Below are 22757 nucleotides of genomic sequence, written 5' to 3'. Positions count from 1 at the left end.
GGACTGACAGCTGGGACAGTGTGTGACAGGATAGGAGACTGAGAGTGGGGGCAGTGTGTGACAGGAGAGGAGACTGAGAGTGGGGGCAGTGTGTGACAGGAGAGGAGACTGAGTGTGGGGGCAGTGTGTGACAGGAGAGGACACTGAGAGCACGGAAAGTGTGTGGCAGAATAGGAGACTGAGAGCAGGGACAGTGTGTGACAGGATAGGAGACTGAGAGCAGGGGCAGTTTGTGACAGGAGAGGAGACTGAGAGCAGTGGCAGTGTGTGACAGGAGAGGAGACTGAGAGTGAGGGCAGTGCGTGACAGGAGAGGAGATTGAGAGTGGGGGCAGTGTGTGACAGGAGAGGAGACTGAGAGCTGGGGCAGTGTGTGACAGGAGAGGAGACTGAGAGCAGGGACAGTGTGTGACAGGAGAGGACACTGAGAGCACGGACAGTATGTGACAGGATAGGAGACTGAGAGCAGGGACAGTGTGTGACAAGATAGGAGACTGAGAGCAGGGGCAGTGTGTGACAGGATAGGGGACTGAGAGCTGGGACAGTGTGTGACAGGATAGGAGACTGAGAGTGGGGGCACTGTGTGACAGGAGAGGAGACTGAGAGCAGGGGCAGTGTGTGACAGGATAGGGGACTGAGAGCTGGGACAGTTTGTGACAGGATAGTAGACTGAGAGTGGGGGCAGTGTGTGACAGGAGAGGAGACTGAGAGCTGGGACAGTGTGTGACAGGATAGGAGACTGAGAGTGGGGTAGTGTGTGACAGGAGAGGAGACTGAGAGTGGGGACAGTGTGTGACTGGAGAGAAGACTGAGAGCAGGGAGAGTGTGTGACAGGAGAGGAGACTGAGAGCAGGGACAGTGTGTGACTGGAGAGAAGACTGAGAGCAGGGGCAGTGTGTGACAGGAGAGGAGACTGAGAGCATGGACAGTCTGTGACAGGATAGGAGACTGAGAGCAGGGACAGTGTGTGATTGGAGAGAAGACTGAGAGCAGGGGCAGTGTGTGACAGGAGAGGAGACTGAGAGCAGTGGCAGTGTGTGACAGGAGAGGAGAATGAGAGCAGGGGCAGTGTGTGACAGGATAGGGGACTGAGAGCAGGGGCAGTTTGTGACAGGAGAGGAGACTGAGAGCAGTGGCAGTGTGTGACAGGAGAGGAGACTGAGAGGAGGGACAGTGTGTGACAGGAGATGAGACTGAGAGCAGGGGCAGTTTGTGACAGGAGAGGAGACTGAGAGCAGTGGCAGTGTGTGACAGGATAGGAGACTGAGAGCAGGGGCAGTTTGTGACAGGAGAGGAGACTGAGCGCAGGGACAGTGTGTGACAGGATAGGAGACTGAGAGCAGGGGCAGTGTGTGACAGGAGAGGAGACTGAGAGCAGTGGCAGTGTGTGACAGGATAGGGGACTGAGAGCTGGGACAGTGTGTGACAGGATAGGAGACTGAGAGTGGGGGCAGTGTGTGACAGGAGAGGAGACTGAGGGCAGGGACAGTGTGTGACAGGAGAGGACACTGAGAGCAGGGACAGTGTGTGACAGGAGAGGAGACTGAGAGCAGGGACAGTGTGTGACAGGATAGGAGACTGAGAGCAGGGGCAGTGTGTGACAGGAGAGGACATTGAGAGCACGGACAGTGTGTGACAGAATAGGAGACTGAGAGCAGGGACAGTGTGTGACAGGATAGGAGACTGAGAGCAGGGGCAGCTTGTGACAGGAGAGGAGACAGAGAGCAGTGGCAGTGTGTGACAGGAGAGGAGACTGAGAGTGAGGGCAGTGTGTGACAGGAGAGGAGACTGTGTGCCGGGGCAGTGTGTGACAGGAGAGGAGACTGAGTGTGGGGGCAGTGTGTGACAGGAGATGAGACTGAGAGCAGGGACAGTGTGTGACAGGAGAGGACACTGAGAGCACGGACAGTGTGTGACAGGATAGGAGACTGAGAGCAGGGACAGTATGTGACAAGATAGGAGACTGAGAGCAGGGGCAGTTTGTGACAGGAGAGGATACTGAGAGCAGGGACAGTGTGTGACAGAATAGGAGACTGAGAGCTGGGGCAGTGTGTGACAGCAGAGGACACTGAGAGCAGGGGCAGTGTGTGACAGGATAGGGGACTGAGAGCTGGGACAGTGTGTGACAGGATAGGGGACTGAGAACTGGGACAGTGTGGGAGAGGAGAGGAGACTGAGAGTGGGGGCAGTGTGTGACAGGAGAAGAGACTGAGAGCTGGGACAGTGTGTTACAGGATAGGAGACTGAGAGTGGGGGCAGTGTGGGACAGGAGAGGAGACTGAGAGTGGGGGCAGTGTGTGACAGGAGAGGAGACTGAGAGCAGGGACAGTGTGTGACAGGATAGGAGACTGAGAGCAGGGGCATAGTGTGACAGGAGAGGACACTGAGAGCACGGACAGTGTGTGACAGAATAGGAGACTGAGAGCAGGGACAGTGTGTGACAGGATAGGAGACTGAGAGCAGGGGCAGTTTGTGACAGGAGAGGAGACAGAGAGCAGTGGCAGTGTGTGACAGGAGAGGAGACTGAGAGTGAGGGCAGTGTGTGACAGGAGAGGAGACTGTGTGCCGGGGCAGTGTGTGACAGGAGAGGAGACTGAGAGCAGGGACAGTGTGTGACAGGAGAGGACACTGAGAGCACGGACAGTGTGTGACAGGATAGGAGACTGAGAGCAGGGACAGTATGTGACAGGAGAGGAGACTGAGAGCAGGGGCAGTTTGTGACAGGATAGGGGACTGAGAACTGGGACAGTGTGTGACAGGATAGTAGACTGAGAGTGGGGGCAGTGTGTGACAGGAGAGGAGACTGAGAGCTGGGACAGTGTGTGACAGGATAGGAGACTGAGAGTGGGGGCAGTGTGTGACAGGAGAGGAGACTGAGAGTGGGTGCAGTGTGTGACAGGAGAGGAGACTGAGAGCAGGGACAGTGTGTGACTGGAGAGAACACTGAGAGCAGGGGCAGTGTGTGACAGGAGAGGAGACTGAGAGTGGGGACAGTGTGTGACTGGAGAGAAGACTGAGAGCAGGGAGAGTGTGTGACTGGAGAGAAGACTGAGATCAGGGGCAGTTTGTGACAGGAGAGGAGACTGAGAGCAGGGACAGTGTGTGACTGGAGAGAAGACTGAGAGCAGGGGCAGTGTGTGACCGGAGAGGAGACTGAGAGCATGGACAGTCTGTGACAGGATAGGAGACTGAGAGCAGGGACAGTGTGTGACTGGAGAGAAGACTGAGAGCAGGGGCAGTGTGTGACAGGAGAGGAGACTGAGAGCTGGGGCATTTTGAGACAGGAGAGGAGACTGAGAGCAGTGGCAGTGTGTGACAGGAGAGGAGACTGAGAGCAGGGGCATTGTGTGACAGGATAGGGGACTGAGAGCAGGGGCAGTTTGTGACAGGAGAGGAGACTGAGAGCAGTGCCAGTGTGTGACAGGAGAGGAGACTGAGAGCTGGGGCAGTTTGTGACAGGAGAGGAGACTGAGCGCAGGGACAGTGTGTGACAGGATAGGAGACTGAGAGCAGGGGCAGTTTGTGACAGGAGAGGAGACTGAGCGCAGTGGCAGTGTGTGACAGGAGAGGACACTGAGAGCAGGGGCAGTGTGTGACAGGAGAGGAGACTGAGAGCAGTGGCAGTGTGTGACAGGATAGGGGACTGAGAGTGGGGGCAGTGTGTGACAGGAGAGGAGACTGAGAGTGGGGGCAGTGTGTGACAGGAGAGGAGACTGAGTGTGGGGGCAGTGTGTGACAGGAGAGGACACTGAGAGCACGGACAGTGTGTGGCAGAATAGGAGACTGAGAGCAGGGACAGTGTGTGACAGGATAGGAGACTGAGAGCAGGGGCAGTTTGTGACAGGAGAGGAGACTGAGAGCAGTGGCAGTGTGTGACAGGAGAGGAGACTGAGAGTGAGGGCAGTGCGTGACAGGAGAGGAGACTGAGAGCTGGGGCAGTGTGTGACAGGAGAGGAGACTGAGAGCAGGGACAGTGTGTGACAGGAGAGGACACTGAGAGCACGGACAGTATGTGACAGGATAGGAGAGTGAGAGCAGGGACAGTGTGTGACAAGATAGGAGACTGAGAGCAGGGGCAGTGTGTGACAGGATAGGGGACTGAGAGCTGGGACAGTGTGTGACAGGATAGGAGACTGAGAGTGGGGGCACTGAGTGACAGGAGAGGAGACTGAGAGCAGGGGCAGTGTGTGACAGGATAGGGGACAGAGAGCTAGGACAGTGTGTGACAGGATAGTAGAATGAGAGTGGGGGCAGTGTGTGACAGGAGAGGAGACTGAGAGCTGGGACAGTGTGTGACAGGATAGGAGACTGAGAGTGGGGTAGTGTGTGACAGGAGAGGAGACTGAGAGTGGGGACAGTGTGTGACTGGAGAGAAGACTGAGAGCAGGGAGAGTGTGTGACTGGAGAGAAGACTGAGAGCAGGGGCAATGTGTGACAGGAGAGGAGACTGAGAGCAGGGACAGTGAGTGATTGGAGAGAAGACTGAGAGCAGGGGCAGTGTGTGACAGGAGAGGAGACTGAGAGCAGTGGCAGTGTGTGACAGGAGAGGAGAATGAGAGCAGGGGCAGTGTGTGACAGGAGAGGGGACTGAGAGCAGGGGCAGTTTGTGACAGGAGAGGAGACTGAGAGCAGTGGCAGTGTGTGACAGGAGAGGAGACTGAGAGGAGGGACAGTGTGTGACAGGAGAGGAGACTGAGAGCAGGGGCAGTTTGTGACAGGAGAGGAGACTGAGAGCAGGGGCAGTTTGTGACAGGAGAGGAGACTGAGCGCAGGGACAGTGTGTGACAGGATAGGAGACTGAGAGCAGGGGCAGTGTGTGACAGGAGAGGAGACTGAGAGCAGTGGCAGTGTGTGACAGGATAGGGGACTGAGAGCTGGGGCAGTGTGTGACAGGATAGGAGACTGAGAGTGGGGGCAGTGTGTGACAGGAGAGGAGACTGAGAGCAGGGACATTGTGTGACAGGAGAGGAGACTGAGAGCAGGGACAGGGAGTGTCTGGAGAGCAGACTGAGAGCAGGGACAGTGTGTGACTGGAGAGGAGACTGAGAGTGGGGGCAGTGTGTGACTGGAGAAGAGACTGAGAGCAGGGACAGTGTGTGACTGGAGAGGAGACTGAGACTGGGGGCAGTGTGTGACTGGAGAGGAGACTGAGAGCAGGGACAGTGTGTGACATGATAGGAGACTGAGAGCAGGGACAGTGTGTGACAGGATAGGAGACTGAGAGCAGGGGCAGTATGTGACAGGAGAGGACACTGAGAGCAGGGACAGTGTGTGACAGGAGAGGAGACCGAGAGCAGGGACAGTGTGTGACAGGATAGGAGACTGAGAGCAGGGACAGGGAGTGACTGGAGAGCAGACTGAGAGCAGGGACAGTGTGTGACTGGAGAGGAGACTGAGAGTGGGGGCAGTGTGTGACTGGAGAGGAGACTGAGAGCAGGGACAGTGTGTGACTGGAGAGGAGACTGAGAGTGGGGGCAGTGTGTGACAGGATAGGAGACTGAGAGCAGGGGCAGTATGTGACAGCAGAGGACACTGAGAGCAGGGACAGTGTGTGACAGGAGAGGAGACTCAGAGCAGGGACAGTGTGTGACAGGATAGGAGACTGAGAGCAGGGGCAGTGTGTGACTGGAGAGGACACTGCGAGCACGGACTGTGTGTGACAGGATAGGAGACTGAGAGCTGGGGCAGTGTGTGACAGGATAGGAGACTGAGAGCTGGGGCAGTGTGTGACAGGAGAGGAGACTGAGAGTGGGGACAGTGTGTGACTGGAGAGAAGACTGAGAGCAGTGGCAGTGTGTGACAGGATAGGAGACTGAGAGCAGGGACAGTGTGTGACAGGATAGGAGACTGAGAGCAGGGGCAGTTTGTGACAGGAGAGGAGACAGAGAGCAGTGGCAGTGTGTGACAGGAGAGGAGACTGAGAGTGAGGGCAGTGTGTGACAGGAGTGGAGACTGTGTGCCGGCGCAGTGTGTGACAGGAGAGGAGACTGAGAGTGAGGGCAGTGTGTGACAGGAGAGGAGACTGTGTGCCGGGGCAGTGTGTGACAGGAGAGGAGACTGAGAGTGGGGGCAGTGTGTTACAGGAGAGGACACTGAGAGCACGGACAGTGTGTGACAGGATAGGAGACTGAGAGCAGGGACAGTATGTGACAAGATAGGAGACTGAGAGCAGGGGCAGTTTGTGACAGGAGAGGATACTGAGAGCAGCGACAGTGTGTGACAGGATAGGAGACTGAGAGCTGGGGCAGTGTGTCACAGCAGAGGACACTGAGAGCAGGGGCAGTGTGTGACAGGATAGGGGACTGAGAGCTGGGACAGTGTGTGACAGGATAGGAGACTGAGAGTGGGGGCAATGTGTGACAGGAGAGGAGACTGAGAGCAGGGGCAGTATGTGACAGGAGAGGAGACTGAGAGTGGGGGCAGTGTGTGACAGGATAGGAGACTGAGAGCTGGGGCAGTGTGTGACTGGAGAGGAGACTGAGAGTGGGGGCAGTGTGTGACTGGAGAGGAGACTGAGAGCAGGTACAGTGTGTGACAGGATAGGAGACTGAGAGCAGGGGCATAGTGTGACAGGAGAGGACACTGAGAGCACGGGCAGTGTGTGACTTGAGAGGAGACTGAGAGCAGGGACAGTGTGTGACAGGATAGGAGACTGAGAGCAGGGACAGTGTGTGACAGGATAGGAGACTGAGAGCTGGGGCAGTGTGTGACAGGAGAGGAGACTGAGAGTGGGGGCAGTGTGTGACAGGATAGGAGACTGAGCGCTGGGGCAGTGTGTGACAGGAGAGGAGACTGAGAGCAGGGACAGTGTGTGACAGGATAGGAGACTGAGAGCTGGGGCAGTGTGTGACAGGAGAGGAGACTGAGAGTGGGGGCAGTGTGTGACAGGATAGGAGACTGAGAGCTGTGACAGTGTGTGACAGGATAGGAGACTGAGAGTGGGGGCAGTGTGTGACAGGAGAGGAGACTGAGAGTGGGGGCAGTGTGTGACAGGAGAGGAGACTGAGAGCAGTGGCAGTGTGCGACAGGAGAGGAGAATGAGAGCAGGGGCAGTGTGTGACAGGATAGGGGACTGAGAGCAGGGACAGTGTGTGACAGGATAGGAGACTGAGAGCAGGGGCAGTTTGTGACAGGAGAGGAGACAGAGAGCAGTGGCAGTGTGTGACAGGAGAGGAGACTGAGAGTGAGGGCAGTGTGTGACAGGATAGGAGACTGAGAGCAGGGACAGTGTGTGACAGGATAGGAGACTGAGAGCAGGGGCAGTTTGTGACAGGAGAGGAGACAGAGAGCAGTGGCAGTGTGTGACAGGAGAGGAGACTGAGAGCAGGGGCAGTGTGTGACAGGATAGGGGACTGAGAGCAGGGGCAGTTTGTGACAGGAGAGGAGACTGAGAGCAGTGGCAGTGTGTGACAGGAGAGGACACTGAGAGCAGGGACAGTGTGTGACAGGAGAGGAGACTGAGAGCAGGGGCAGTTTGTGACAGGAGAGGAGACTGAGAGCAGTGGCAGTGTGTGACAGGATAGGAGACTGAGAGCAGGGGCAGTTTGTGACAGGAGAGGAGACTGAGCGCAGGGACAGTGTGTGACAGGATAGGAGACTGAGAGCAGGGGCAGTGTGTGACAGGAGAGGAGACTGAGAGCTGGGACAGTGTGTGACAGGATAGGAGACTGAGAGTGGGGGCAGTGTGTGACAGGAGAGGAGACTGAGAGTGGGGGCAGTGTGTGACAGGAGAGGAGACTGAGAGCAGGGACAGTGTGTGACAGGAGAGGAGACTGAGAGCAGGGACAGGGAGTGACTGGAGAGCAGACTGAGAGCAGGGACAGTGTGTGACATGATAGGAGACTGAGAGCAGGGACAGTGTGTGACAGGATAGGAGACTGAGAGCAGGGGCAGTATGTGACAGGAGAGGACACTGAGAGCAGGGACAGTGTGTGACAGGAGAGGAGACCGAGAGCAGGGACAGTGTGTGACAGGATAGGAGACTGAGAGCAGGGACAGGGAGTGACTGGAGAGCAGACTGAGAGCAGGGACAGTGTGTGACTGGAGAGGAGACTGAGAGTGGGGGCAGTGTGTGACTGGAGAGGAGACTGAGAGCAGGGACAGTGTGTGACTGGAGAGGAGACTGAGAGTGGGGGCAGTGTGTGACTGGAGAGGAGACTGAGAGCAGGGACAGTGTGTGACATGATAGGAGACTGAGAGCAGGGACAGTGTGTGACAGGATAGGAGACTGAGAGCAGGGGCACTATGTGACAGCAGAGGACACTGAGAGCAGGGACAGTGTGTGACAGGAGAGGAGACTCAGAGCAGGGACAGTGTGTGACAGGATAGGAGACTGAGAGCAGGGGCAGTGTGTGACAGGAGAGGACACTGAGAGCACGGACTGTGTGTGACAGGATAGGAGACTGAGAGCTGGGGCAGTGTATGACAGGATAGGAGACTGAGAGCTGGGGCAGTGTGTGACAGGAGAGGAGACTGAGAGTGGGGACAGTGTGTGACTGGAGAGAAGACTGAGAGCAGTGGCAGTGTGTGACAGGATAGGAGACTGAGAGCATGGACAGTGTGCGACAGGATAGGAGACTGAGAGCAGGGACAGTGTGTGACTGGAGAGAAGACTGAGAGCAGGGGCAGTGTGTGACAGGAGAGGAGACTGAGAGCTGGGGCATTTTGAGACAGGAGAGGAGACTGAGAGCAGTGGCAGTGTGTGACAGGAGAGGAGACTGAGAGCAGGGGCAGTGTGTGACAGGATAGGGGACTGAGAGCAGGGGCAGTTTGTGACAGGAGAGGAGACTGAGAGCAGTGCCAGTGTGTGACAGGAGAGGAGACTGAGAGCTGGGGCAGTGTGTGACAGGATAGGAGACTGAGAGCTGGGACAGTGTGTGACAGGATAGGAGACTGAGAGTGGGGGCAGTGTGTGACAGGAGAGGAGACTGAGAGTGGGGGCAGTGTGTGACAGGAGAGGAGACTGAGAGCAGTGGCAGTGTGTGACAGGAGAGGAGAATGAGAGCAGGGGCAGTGTTTGACAGGATAGGGGACTGAGAGCAGGGACAGTGTGTGACAGGATAGGAGACTGAGAGCAGGGGCAGTTTGTGACAGGAGAGGAGTCAGAGAGCAGTGGCAGTGTGTGACAGGAGAGGAGACTGAGAGTGAGGGCAGTGTGTGACAGGATAGGAGACTGAGAGCAGGGACAGTGTGTGACAGGATAGTAGACTGAGAGCAGGGGCAGTTTGTGACAGGAGAGGAGACAGAGAGCAGTGGCAGTGTGTGACAGGAGAGGAGACTGAGAGCAGGGGCGGTGTGTGACAGGATAGGGGACTGAGAGCAGGGGCAGTTTGTGACAGGAGAGGAGACTGAGAGCAGTGGCAGTGTGTGACAGGAGAGGAGACTGAGAGCAGGGACAGTGTGTGACAGGAGAGGAGACTGAGAGCAGGGGCAGTTTGTGACAGGAGAGGAGACTGAGAGCAGTGGCAGTGTGTGACAGGATAGGAGACTGAGAGCAGGGGCAGTTTGTGACAGGAGAGGAGACTGAGCGCAGGGAAGTGTGTGACAGGATAGGAGACTGAGAGCAGGGGCAGTGTGTGACAGGAGAGGAGACTGAGAGCTGGGACAGTGTGTGACAGGATAGGAGACTGAGAGTGGGGGCAGTGTGTGACCGGAGAGGAGACTGAGAGTGGGGGCAGTGTGTGACAGGAGAGGAGACTGAGAGCAGGGACAGTGTGTGACAGGAGAGGAGACTGAGAGCAGGGACAGGGAGTGACTGGAGAGCAGACTGAGAGCAGGGACAGTGTGTGACTGGAGAGGAGACTGAGAGTGGGGGCAGTGTGTGACTGGAGAGGAGACTGAGAGCAGGGACAGTGTGTGACTGGAGAGGAGACTGAGACTGGGGGCAGTGTGTGACTGGAGAGGAGACTGAGAGCAGGGACAGTGTGTGACATGATAGGAGACTGAGAGCAGGGACAGTGTGTGACAGGATAGGAGACTGAGAGCAAGGGCAGTATGTGACAGGAGAGGACACTGAGAGCAGGGACAGTGTGTGACAGCAGAGGAGACCGAGAGCAGGGAAAGTGTGTGACAGGATTGGAGACTGAGAGCAGGGACAAGGAGTGACTGGAGAGCAGACTGAGAGCAGGGACAGTGTGTGACTGGAGAGGAGACTGAGAGTGGGGGCAGTGTGTGACTGGAGAGGAGACTGAGAGCAGGGACAGTGTGTGACATGATAGGAGACTGAGAGCAGGGACATTGTGTGACAGGATAGGAGACTGAGAGCAGGGGCAGTATGTGACAGCAGAGGACACTGAGAGCAGGGACAGTGTGTGACAGGAGAGGAGACTCAGAGCAGGGACAGTGTGTGACAGGATAGGAGACTGAGAGCAGGGGCAGTGTGTGACAGGAGAGGACACTGAGAGCACGGACTGTGTGTGACAGGATAGGAGACTGAGAGCTGGGGCAGTGTATGACAGGATAGGAGACTGAGAGCTGGGGCAGTGTGTGACAGGAGAGGAGACTGAGAGTGGGGACAGTGTGTGACTGGAGAGAAGACTGAGAGCAGTGGCAGTGTGTGACAGGATAGGAGACTGAGAGCATGGACAGTGTGCGACAGGATAGGAGACTGAGAGCAGGGGCAGTTTGTGACAGGAGAGGAGACAGAGAGCAGTGGCAGTGTGTGACAGGAGCGGAGACTGAGAGTGAGGGCAGTGTGTGACAGGAGAGGAGACTGTGTGCCGGGGCAGTGTGTGACAGGAGAGGAGACTGAGAGTGGGGGCAGTGTGTGACAGGAGAGGAGACTGAGAGCAGGGACAGTGTGTGACAGGAGAGGACACTGAGAGCACGGACAGTGTGTGACAGGATAGGAGACTGAGAGCAGGGACAGTATGTGACAAGATAGGAGACTGAGAGCAGGGGCAGTTTGTGACAGGAGAGGATACTGAGAGCAGGGACAGTGTGTGACAGGATAGGAGACTGAGAGCTGGGGCAGTGTGTCACAGCAGAGGACACTGAGAGCAGGGGCAGTATGTGACAGGAGAGGACACTGAGAGCAGGGACAGTGTGTGACAGGAGAGGAGACCGAGAGCAGGGACAGTGTGTGACAGGATAGGAGACTGAGAGCAGGGACAGGGAGTGACTGGAGAGCAGACTGAGAGCAGGGACAGTGTGTGACTGGAGAGGAGACTGAGAGTGGGGGCAGTGTGTGACTGGAGAGGAGACTGAGAGCAGGGACAGTGTGTGACATGATAGGAGACTGAGAGCAGGGACAGTGTGTGACAGGATAGGAGACTGAGAGCAGGGGCAGTATGTGACAGCAGAGGACACTGAGAGCAGGGACAGTGTGTGACAGGAGAGGAGACTCAGAGCAGGGACAGTGTGTGACAGGATAGGAGACTGAGAGCAGGGGCAGTGTGTGACAGGAGAGGACACTGAGAGCACGGACTGTGTGTGACAGGATAGGAGACTGAGAGCTGGGGCTGTGTATGACAGGATAGGAGACTGAGAGCTGGGGCAGTGTGTGACAGGAGAGGAGACTGAGAGTGGGGACAGTGTGTGACTGGAGAGAAGACTGAGAGCAGTGGCAGTGTGTGACAGGATAGGAGACTGAGAGCATGGACAGTGTGCGACAGGATAGGAGACTGAGAGCAGGGGCAGTTTGTGACAGGAGAGGAGACAGAGAGCAGTGGCAGTGTGTGACAGGAGAGGAGACTGAGAGTGAGGGCAGTGTGTGACAGGAGAGGAGACTGTGTGCCGGGGCAGTGTGTGACAGGAGAGGAGACTGAGAGTGGGGGCAGTGTGTGACAGGAGAGGAGACTGAGAGCAGGGACAGTGTGTGACAGGAGAGGACACTGAGAGCACGGACAGTGTGTGACAGGATAGGAGACTGAGAGCAGGGACAGTATGTGACAAGATAGGAGACTGAGAGCAGGGGCAGTTTGTGACTGGAGAGGATACTGAGAGCAGGGACAGTGTGTGACAGGATAGGAGACTGAGAGCTGGGGCAGTGTGTCACAGCAGAGGACACTGAGAGCAGGGGCAGTATGTGACAGGAGAGGACACTGAGAGCAGGGACAGTGTGTGACAGGAGAGGAGACCGAGAGCAGGGACAGTGTGTGACAGGATAGGAGACTGAGAGCAGGGACAGGGAGTGACTGGAGAGCAGACTGAGAGCAGGGACAGTGTGTGACTGGAGAGGAGACTGAGAGTGGGGGCAGTGTGTGACTGGAGAGGAGACTGAGAGCAGGGACAGTGTGTGACATGATAGGAGACTGAGAGCAGGGACAGTGTGTGACTGGAGAGGAGACTGAGAGTGGGGGCAGTGTGTGACAGGAGAGGAGACTGAGAGCAGGGACAGTGTGTGACAGGAGAGGAGACTGAGAGCAGGGACAGGGAGTGACTGGAGAGCAGACTGAGAGCAGGGACAGTGTGTGACTGGAGAGGAGACTGAGAGTGGGGGCAGTGTGTGACTGGAGAGGAGACTGAGAGCAGGGACAGTGTGTGACTGGAGAGGAGACTGAGACTGGGGGCAGTGTGTGACTGGAGAGGAGACTGAGAGCAGGGACAGTGTGTGACATGATAGGAGACTGAGAGCAGGGACAGTGTGTGACAGGATAGGAGACTGAGAGCAGGGGCAGTATGTGACAGGAGAGGACACTGAGAGCAGGGACAGTGTGTGACAGGAGAGGAGACCGAGAGCAGGGACAGTGTGTGACAGGATAGGAGACTGAGAGCAGGGACAGGGAGTGACTGGAGAGCAGACTGAGAGCAGGGACAGTGTGTGACTGGAGAGGAGACTGAGAGTGGGGGCAGTGTGTGACTGGAGAGGAGACTGAGAGCAGGGACAGTGTGTGACTGGAGAGGAGACTGAGAGTGGGGGCAGTGTGTGACTGGAGAGGAGACTGAGAGCAGGGACAGTGTGTGACATGATAGGAGACTGAGAGCAGGGACAGTGTGTGACAGGATAGGAGACTGAGAGCAGGGGCAGTATGTGACAGCAGAGGACACTGAGAGCAGGGACAGTGTGTGACAGGAGAGGAGACTCAGAGCAGGGACAGTGTGTGACAGGATAGGAGACTGAGAGCAGGGGCAGTGTGTGACAGGAGAGGACACTGAGAGCACGGACTGTGTGTGACAGGATAGGAGACTGAGAGCTGGGGCAGTGTATGACAGGATAGGAGACTGAGAGCTGGGGCAGTGTGTGACAGGAGAGGAGACTGAGAGTGGGGACAGTGTGTGACTGGAGAGAAGACTGAGAGCAGTGGCAGTGTGTGACAGGATAGGAGACTGAGAGCATGGACAGTGTGCGACAGGATAGGAGACTGAGAGCAGGGACAGTGTGTGACTGGAGAGAAGACTGAGAGCAGGGGCAGTGTGTGACAGGAGAGGAGACTGAGAGCTGGGGCATTTTGAGACAGGAGAGGAGACTGAGAGCAGTGGCAGTGTGTGACAGGAGAGGAGACTGAGAGCAGGGGCAGTGTGTGACAGGATAGGGGACTGAGAGCAGGGGCAGTTTGTGACAGGAGAGGAGACTGAGAGCAGTGCCAGTGTGTGACAGGAGAGGAGACTGAGAGCTGGGGCAGTGTGTGACAGGATAGGAGACTGAGAGCTGGGACAGTGTGTGACAGGATAGGAGACTGAGAGTGGGGGCAGTGTGTGACAGGAGAGGAGACTGAGAGTGGGGGCAGTGTGTGACAGGAGAGGAGACTGAGAGCAGTGGCAGTGTGTGACAGGAGAGGAGAATGAGAGCAGGGGCAGTGTTTGACAGGATAGGGGACTGAGAGCAGGGACAGTGTGTGACAGGATAGGAGACTGAGAGCAGGGGCAGTTTGTGACAGGAGAGGAGACAGAGAGCAGTGGCAGTGTGTGACAGGAGAGGAGACTGAGAGTGAGGGCAGTGTGTGACAGGATAGGAGACTGAGAGCAGGGACAGTGTGTGACAGGATAGGAGACTGAGAGCAGGGGCAGTTTGTGACAGGAGAGGAGACAGAGAGCAGTGGCAGTGTGTGACAGGAGAGGAGACTGAGAGCAGGGGCGGTGTGTGACAGGATAGGGGACTGAGAGCAGGGGCAGTTTGTGACAGGAGAGGAGACTGAGAGCAGTGGCAGTGTGTGACAGGAGAGGAGACTGAGAGCAGGGACAGTGTGTGACAGGAGAGGAGACTGAGAGCAGGGGCGGTTTGTGACAGGAGAGGAGACTGAGAGCAGTGGCAGTGTGTGACAGGATAGGAGACTGAGAGCAGGGGCAGTTTGTGACAGGAGAGGAGACTGAGCGCAGGGAAGTGTGTGACAGGATAGGAGACTGAGAGCAGGGGCAGTGTGTGACAGGAGAGGAGACTGAGAGCTGGGACAGTGTGTGACAGGATAGGAGACTGAGAGTGGGGGCAGTGTGTGACCGGAGAGGAGACTGAGAGTGGGGGCAGTGTGTGACAGGAGAGGAGACTGAGAGCAGGGACAGTGTGTGACAGGAGAGGAGACTGAGAGCAGGGACAGGGAGTGACTGGAGAGCAGACTGAGAGCAGGGACAGTGTGTGACTGGAGAGGAGACTGAGAGTGGGGGCAGTGTGTGACTGGAGAGGAGACTGAGAGCAGGGACAGTGTGTGACTGGAGAGGAGACTGAGACTGGGGGCAGTGTGTGACTGGAGAGGAGACTGAGAGCAGGGACAGTGTGTGACATGATAGGAGACTGAGAGCAGGGACAGTGTGTGACAGGATAGGAGACTGAGAGCAAGGGCAGTATGTGACAGGAGAGGACACTGAGAGCAGGGACAGTGTGTGACAGCAGAGGAGACCGAGAGCAGGGAAAGTGTGTGACAGGATAGGAGACTGAGAGCAGGGACAAGGAGTGACTGGAGAGCAGACTGAGAGCAGGGACAGTGTGTGACTGGAGAGGAGACTGAGAGTGGGGGCAGTGTGTGACTGGAGAGGAGACTGAGAGCAGGGACAGTGTGTGACATGATAGGAGACTGAGAGCAGGGACAGTGTGTGACAGGATAGGAGACTGAGAGCAGGGGCAGTATGTGACAGCAGAGGACACTGAGAGCAGGGACAGTGTGTGACAGGAGAGGAGACTCAGAGCAGGGACAGTGTGTGACAGGATAGGAGACTGAGAGCAGGGGCAGTGTGTGACAGGAGAGGACACTGAGAGCACGGACTGTGTGTGACAGGATAGGAGACTGAGAGCTGGGGCAGTGTATGACAGGATAGGAGACTGAGAGCTGGGGCAGTGTGTGACAGGAGAGGAGACTGAGAGTGGGGACAGTGTGTGACTGGAGAGAAGACTGAGAGCAGTGGCAGTGTGTGACAGGATAGGAGACTGAGAGCATGGACAGTGTGCGACAGGATAGGAGACTGAGAGCAGGGGCAGTTTGTGACAGGAGAGGAGACAGAGAGCAGTGGCAGTGTGTGACAGGAGAGGAGACTGAGAGTGAGGGCAGTGTGTGACAGGAGAGGAGACTGTGTGCCGGGGCAGTGTGTGACAGGAGAGGAGACTGAGAGTGGGGGCAGTGTGTGACAGGAGAGGAGACTGAGAGCAGGGACAGTGTGTGACAGGAGAGGACACTGAGAGCACGGACAGTGTGTGACAGGATAGGAGACTGAGAGCAGGGACAGTATGTGACAAGATAGGAGACTGAGAGCAGGGGCAGTTTGTGACAGGAGAGGATACTGAGAGCAGGGACAGTGTGTGACAGGATAGGAGACTGAGAGCTGGGGCAGTGTGTCACAGCAGAGGACACTGAGAGCAGGGGCAGTATGTGACAGGAGAGGACACTGAGAGCAGGGACAGTGTGTGACAGGAGAGGAGACCGAGAGCAGGGACAGTGTGTGACAGGATAGGAGACTGAGAGCAGGGACAGGGAGTGACTGGAGAGCAGACTGAGAGCAGGGACAGTGTGTGACTGGAGAGGAGACTGAGAGTGGGGGCAGTGTGTGACTGGAGAGGAGACTGAGAGCAGGGACAGTGTGTGACATGATAGGAGACTGAGAGCAGGGACAGTGTGTGACAGGATAGGAGACTGAGAGCAGGGGCAGTATGTGACAGCAGAGGACACTGAGAGCAGGGACAGTGTGTGACAGGAGAGGAGACTCAGAGCAGGGACAGTGTGTGACAGGATAGCAGACTGAGAGCAGGGGCAGTGTGTGACAGGAGAGGACACTGAGAGCACGGACTGTGTGTGACAGGATAGGAGACTGAGAGCTGGGGCAGTGTATGACAGGATAGGAGACTGAGAGCTGGGGCAGTGTGTGACAGGAGAGGAGACTGAGAGTGGGGACAGTGTGTGACTGGAGAGAAGACTGAGAGCAGTGGCAGTGTGTGACAGGATAGGAGACTGAGAGCATGGACAGTGTGCGACAGGATAGGAGACTGAGAGCAGGGGCAGTTTGTGACAGGAGAGGAGACAGAGAGCAGTGGCAGTGTGTGACAGGAGAGGAGACTTAGAGTGAGGGCAGTGTGTGACAGGAGAGGAGACTGTGTGCCGGGGCAGTGTGTGACAGGAGAGGAGACTGAGAGTGGGGGCAGTGTGTGACAGGAGAGGAGACTGAGAGCAGGGACAGTGTGTGACAGGAGAGGACACTGAGAGCACGGACAGTGTGTGACAGGATAGGAGACTGAGAGCAGGGACAGTATGTGACAAGATAGGAGACTGAGAGCAGGGGCAGTTTGTGACAGGAGAGGATACTGAGAGCAGGGACAGTGTGTGACAGGATGGGAGACTGAGAGCTGGGGCAGTGTGTCACAGCAGAGGACACTGAGAGCAGGGGCAGTATGTGACAGGAGAGGACACTGAGAGCAGGGACAGTGTGTGACAGGAGAGGAGACCGAGAGCAGGGACAGTGTGTGACAGGATAGGAGACTGAGAGCAGGGAAAGGGAGTGACTGGAGAGCAGACTGAGAGCAGGGACAGTGTGTGACTGGAGAGGAGACTGAGAGTGGGGGCAGTGTGTGACTGGAGAGGAGACTGAGAGCAGGGACAGTGTGTGACATGATAGGAGACTGAGAGCAGGGACAGTGTGTGACTGGAGAGGAGACTGAGAGTGGGGGCAGTGTGTGACAGGAGAGGAGACTGAGAGCAGGGACAGTGTGTGACAGGAGAGGAGACTGAGAGCAGGGACAGGGAGTGACTGGAGAGCAGACTGAGAGCAGGGACAGTGTGTGACTGGAGAGGAGACTGAGAGTGGGGGCAGTGTGTGACTGGAGAGGAGACTGAGAGCAGGGACAGTGTGTGACTGGAGAGGAGACTGAGACTGGGGGCAGTGTGTGACTGGAGAGGAGACTGAGAGCAGGGACAGTGTGTGACATGATAGGAGACTGAGAGCAGGGACAGTGTGTGACAGGATAGGAGACTGAGAGCAGGGGCAGTATGTGACAGGAGAGGACACTGAGAGCAGGGACAGTGTGTGACAGGAGAGGAGACCGAGAGCAGGGACAGTGTGTGACAGGATAGGAGACTGAGAGCAGGGACAGGGAGTGACTGGAGAGCAGACTGAGAGCAGGGACAGTGTGTGACTGGAGAGGAGACTGAGAGCAGGGACAGTGTGTGACATGATAGGAGACTGAGAGCAGGGACAGTGTGTGACAGGATAGGAGACTGAGAGCAGGGGCAGTATGTGACAGCAGAGGACACTGAGAGCAGGGACAGTGTGTGACAGGAGAGGAGACTCAGAGCAGGGACAGTGTGTGACAGGATAGGAGACTGAGAGCAGGGGCAGTGTGTGACAGGAGAGGACACTGAGAGCACGGACTGTGTGTGACAGGATAGGAGACTGAGAGCTGGGGCAGTGTATGACAGGATAGGAGACTGAGAGCTGGGGCAGTGTGTGACAGGAGAGGAGACTGAGAGTGGGGACAGTGTGTGACTGGAGAGAAGACTGAGAGCAGTGGCAGTGTGTGACAGGATAGGAGACTGAGAGCATGGACAGTGTGCGACAGGATAGGAGACTGAGAGCAGGGGCAGTTTGTGACAGGAGAGGAGACAGAGAGCAGTGGCAGTGTGTGACAGGAGAGGAGACTGAGAGTGAGGGCAGTGTGTGACAGGAGAGGAGACTGTGTGCCGGGGCAGTGTGTGACAGGAGAGGAGACTGAGAGTGGGGGCAGTGTGTGACAGGAGAGGAGACTGAGAGCAGGGACAGTGTGTGACAGGAGAGGACACTGAGAGCACGGACAGTGTGTGACAGGATAGGAGACTGAGAGCAGGGACAGTATGTGACAAGATAGGAGACTGAGAGCAGGGGCAGTTTGTGACAGGAGAGGATACTGAGAGCAGGGACAGTGTGTGACAGGATAGGAGACTGAGAGCTGGGGCAGTGTGTCACAGCAGAGGACACTGAGAGCAGGGGCAGTGTGTGACAGGATAGGGGACTGAGAGCTGGGACAGTGTGTGACAGGATAGGAGACTGAGACTGGGGCACTGTGTGACAGGAGAGGAGACTGAGAGCAGGGGCAGTATGTGACAGGAGAGAAGACTGAGAGTGGGGGCAGTGTGTGACAGGATAGGAGACTGAGAGCTGGGGCAGTGTGTGACTGGAGAGGAGACTGAGAGTGGGGGCAGTGTGTGACAGGAGAGGAGACTGAGAGCAGGGACAGTGTGTGACAGGAGAGGACACTGAGAGCACGGACAGTGTGTGACAGTTTAGGAGACTGAGAGCAGGGACAGTATGTGACAAGACAGGAGACTGAGAGCAGTGGCAGTGTGTGACAGGAGAGGAGAATGAGAGCAGGGGCAGTGTGTGACAGGATAGGGGACTGAAAGCAGGGACAGTGTGTGACAGGATAGGAGACTGAGAGCAGGGACAGTATGTGACAAGACAGGAGACTGAGAGCAGGGGCAGTTTGTGACAGGAGAGGAGACAGAGAGCAGTGGCAGTGTGTGACAGGAGAGGAGACTGAGAGTGAGGGCAGTGTGTGACAGGATAGGAGACTGAGAGCAGGGACAGTGTGTGACAGGATAGGAGACTGAGAGCAGGGGCAGTTTGTGACAGGGGAGGAGACAGAGAGCAGTGGCAGTGTGTGACAGGAGAGGAGACTGAGAGCAGGGGCAGTGTGTGACAGGATAGGGGACTGAGAGCAGGGGCAGTTTGTGACAGGAGAGGAGACTGAGAGCAGTGGCAGTGTGTGACAGGAGAGGAGACTGAGAGCAGGGACAGTGTGTGACAGGAGAGGAGACTGAGAGCAGGGGCAGTTTGTGACAGGAGAGGAGACTGAGAGCAGTGGCAGTGTGTGACAGGATAGGAGACTGAGAGCAGGGGCAGTTTGTGACAGGAGAGGAGACTGAGCGCAGGGACAGTGTGTGACAGGATAGGAGACTGAGAGCAGGGGCAGTGTGTGACAGGAGAGGAGACTGAGAACTGGGACAGTGTGTGACAGGACAGGAGACTGAGAGTGGGGGCAGTGTGTGACAGGAGAGGAGACTGAGAGTGGGGGCAGTGTGTGACAGGAGAGGAGACTGAGAGCAGGGGCAGTGTGTGACAGGAGAGGAGACTGAGAGCAGGGACAGGGAGTAACTGGAGAGCAGACTGAGAGCAGGGACAGTGTGTGACTGGAGAGGAGACTGAGAGTGGGGGCAGTGTGTGACTGGAGAGGAGACTGAGACTGGGGGCAGTGTATGACTGGAGAGGAGACTGAGAGCAGGGACAGTGTGTGACATGATAGGAGACTGAGAGCAGGGACAGTGTGTGACAGGATAGGAGACTGAGAGCAGGGGCAGTATGTGACAGGAGAGGACACTGAGAGCAGGGACAGTGTGTGACAGGAGAGGAGACCGAGAGCAGGGACAGTGTGTGACAGGATAGGAGACTGAGAGCAGGGACAGGGAGTGACTGGAGAGCAGGCTGAGAGCAGGGACAGTGTGTGACTGGAGAGGAGACTGAGAGTGGGGGCAGTGTGTGACTGGAGAGGAGACTGAGTGCAGGGACAGTGTGTGACTGGAGAGGAGACTGAGAGTGGGGGCAGTGTGTGACTGGAGAGGAGACTGAGAGCAGGGACAGTGTGTGACATGATAGGAGACTGAGAGCAGGGACAGTGTGTGACAGGATAGGAGACTGAGAGCAGGGGCAGTATGTGACAGCAGAGGACACTGAGAGCAGGGACAGTGTGTGACAGGATAGGAGACTGAGAGCTGGGGCAGTGTATGACAGGATAGGAGACTGAGAGCTGGGGCAGTGTGTGACAGGAGAGGAGACTGAGAGTGGGGACAGTGTGTGACTGGAGAGAAGACTGAGAGCAGTGGCAGTGTGTGACAGGATAGGAGACTGAGAGCAGGGACAGTGTGTGACAGGATAGGAGACTGAGAGCAGGGGCAGTTTGTGACAGGAGAGGAGACAGAGAGCAGTGGCAATGTGTGAAAGGAGAGGAGACTGAGAGTGAGGGCAGTGTGTGACAGGAGAGGAGACTGTGTGCCGGGGCAGTGTGTGACAGGAGAGGAGACTGAGAGTGGGGGCAGTGTGTGACAGGAGAGGAGACTGAGAGCAGGGACAGTGTGTGACAGGAGAGGATACTGAGAGCACGGACAGTGTGTGACAGGATAGGAGACTGAGAGCAGGGACAGTATGTGACAAGATAGGAGACTGAGAGCAGGGGCAGTTCGTGACAGGAGAGGATACTGAGAGCAGGGACAGTGTGTGACAGGATAGGAGACTGAGAGCTGAGGCAGTGTGTGACAGCAGAGGACACTGAGAGCAGGGGCAGTGTGTGACAGGATAGGGGACTGAGAGCTGGGACAGTGTGTGACAGGATAGGAGACTGAGAGTGGGGGCACTGTGTGACAGGAGAGGAGACTGAGAGCAGGGGCAGTATGTGACAGGAGAGGAGACTGAGAGCACGGACAGTGTGTGACAGGATAGGAGACTGAGAGCAGGGACAGTATGTGACAAGACAGGAGACTGAGAGCAGTGGCAGTGTGTGACAGGAGAGGAGAATGAGAGCAGGGGCAGTGTGTGACAGGATAGGGGACTGAGAGCAGGGACAGTGTGTGACAGGATAGGAGACTGAGAGCAGGGGCAGTTTGTGACAGGAGAGGAGACAGAGAGCAGTGGCAGTGTGTGACAGGAGAGGAGACTGAGAGTGAGGGCAGTGTGTGACAGGATAGGAGACTGAGAGCAGGGACAGTGTGTGACAGGATAGGAGACTGCGAGCAGGGGCAGTTTGTGACAGGGGAGGAGACAGAGAGCAGTGGCAGTGTGTGACAGGAGAGGAGACTGAGAGCAGGGGCAGTGTGTGACAGGATAGGGGACTGAGAGCAGGGGCAGTTTGTGACAGGAGAGGAGACTGAGAGCAGTGGCAGTGTGTGACAGGAGAGGAGACTGAGAGCAGGGACAGTGTGTGACAGGAGAGGAGACTGAGAGCAGGGGCAGTTTGTGACAGGAGAGGAGACTGAGAGCAGTGGCAGTGTGTGACAGGATAGGAGACTGAGAGCAGGGGCAGTTTGTGACAGGAGAGGAGACTGAGCGCAGGGACGGTGTGTGACAGGATAGGAGACTGAGAGCAGGGGCAGTGTGTGACAGGAGAGGAGACTGAGAACTGGGACAGTGTGTGACAGGATAGGAGACTGAGAGTGGGGGCAGTGTGTGACAGGAGAGGAGACTGAGAGTGGGGGCAGTGTGTGACAGGAGAGGAGACTGAGAGCAGGGGCAGTGTGTGACAGGAGAGGAGACTGAGAGCAGGGACAGGGAGTAACTGGAGAGCAGACTGAGAGCAGGGACAGTGTGTGACTGGAGAGGAGACTGAGAGTGGGGGCAGTGTGTGACTGGAGAGGAGACTGAGAGCAGGGACAGTGTGTGACTGGAGAGGAGACTGAGACTGGGGGCAGTGTATGACTGGAGAGGAGACTGAGAGCAGGGACAGTGTGTGACATGATAGGAGACTGAGAGCAGGGACAGTGTGTGACAGGATAGGAGACTGAGAGCAGGGGCAGTATGTGACAGGAGAGGACACTGAGAGCAGGGACAGTGTGTGACAGGAGAGGAGACCGAGAGCAGGGACAGTGTGTGACAGGATAGGAGACTGAGAGCAGGGACAGGGAGTGACTGGAGAGCAGGCTGAGAGCAGGGACAGTGTGTGACTGGAGAGGAGACTGAGAGTGGGGGCAGTGTGTGACTGGAGAGGAGACTGAGTGCAGGGACAGTGTGTGACTGGAGAGGAGACTGAGAGTGGGGGCAGTGTGTGACTGGAGAGGAGACTGAGAGCAGGGACAGTGTGTGACATGATAGGAGACTGAGAGTGGGGACAGTGTGTGACTGGAGAGAAGACTGAGAGCAGTGGCAGTGTGTGACAGGATAGGAGACTGAGAGCAGGGACAGTGTGTGACAGGATAGGAGACTGAGAGCAGGGGCAGTTTGTGACAGGAGAGGAGACAGAGAGCAGTGGCAGTGTGTGACAGGAGAGGAGACTGAGAGTGAGGGCAGTGTGTGACAGGAGAGGAGACTGTGTGCCGGGGCAGTGTGTGACAGGAGAGGAGACTGAGAGTGGGGGCAGTGTGTGACAGGAGAGGAGACTGAGAGCAGGGACAGTGTGTGACAGGAGAGGATACTGAGAGCACGGACAGTGTGTGACAGGATAGGAGACTGAGAGCAGGGACAGTATGTGACAAGATAGGAGACTGAGAGCAGGGGCAGTTTGTGACAGGAGAGGATACTGAGAGCAGGGACAGTGTGTGACAGGATAGGAGACTGAGAGCTGGGGCAGTGTGTCACAGCAGAGGACACTGAGAGCAGGGGCAGTGTGTGACAGGATAGGGGACTGAGAGCTGGGACAGTGTGTGACAGGATAGGAGACTGAGAGTG

Source organism: Heterodontus francisci, chromosome 23, assembly GCF_036365525.1.
Source record: "Heterodontus francisci isolate sHetFra1 chromosome 23, sHetFra1.hap1, whole genome shotgun sequence".
Classification (NCBI taxonomy): Eukaryota; Metazoa; Chordata; class Chondrichthyes; order Heterodontiformes; family Heterodontidae; genus Heterodontus; species Heterodontus francisci.
The sequence above is the reverse complement of the archived record's forward strand: the minus strand, read 5'-3'. Positions refer to the sequence as shown.